At 44.9% G+C, this 753-nt stretch overlaps 1 non-coding gene across 1 annotated transcript; it reads right to left on the minus strand.

Moving 5' to 3' along the window:
* Positions 1-615: 615 nt before the first annotated feature.
* LOC114816035 lies at positions 616-753 on the minus strand. The gene has a single exon (XR_003763813.1). It is a non-coding gene; the product is annotated as a small nucleolar RNA SNORA7 (small nucleolar RNA).

Consider the following 753-nt stretch of genomic DNA (forward strand, 5'->3'; position numbering starts at 1 on the left):
CATTGGAGCTATAATAGCTATATAGTATATATACTATATATACTACTCTGCATATATATATATAAATGTACTACATACTACTATACTACTATATGTATATACTATACAAATACTAGCTATATACTACAGGAACTTTCAAACATGTCCATGTCTCCCCTATCCTAAAAAAAAACCCTCCCTTGACCCCAGGGCTCGCTCCTTATTACCCCTATCTCTCTCTGACCATTCCTCTCCAAACTCCTTGAGCGAATCATCTACACCCGCTGTCTCCTGTTCCTCCCTTCCAATTCTCTCCTTGACCCCCTCCAATCTGGCTTCCAACCCCTTGACTCCCCAGAAACCACCCTCTCAAAGGTCACCAATGATCTCCTTCTTGCTAAAGCCTATGGCCTCTTGTTTTATGCTGTCGAATCATCTCCGACCCTTAGGGACACCACGAACACATCTCTCTAGGAACGCCCCACTCTCCATCTGCAGTCGTTCTGGTAGTGAATCCATTGAGTTTTCTTGGTAGAAAAATGGAAGTGGTTTACCATTGCCTTGTTCTATGCAGTAATCTCAAGTTTCCACCCTTGACTCTTTCCCATGCTGCTGCTCCCCAGCACAGGGACTTTGACTTGTAGCAGATTGTTTTCCACACACTAGCCACTGTTCAAGCTAGGAATGGAATGGCTAGGCCTCCGCTTGACTCTCCCTCCCATAGTTGAAACTGATAGAGTCCTGGGAACTCTCAAGGAGCTATCCCGAGAGGGA

This window comes from Ornithorhynchus anatinus, chromosome 1, assembly GCF_004115215.2.
Source record: "Ornithorhynchus anatinus isolate Pmale09 chromosome 1, mOrnAna1.pri.v4, whole genome shotgun sequence".
Lineage (NCBI taxonomy): Eukaryota > Metazoa > Chordata > Mammalia > Monotremata > Ornithorhynchidae > Ornithorhynchus > Ornithorhynchus anatinus.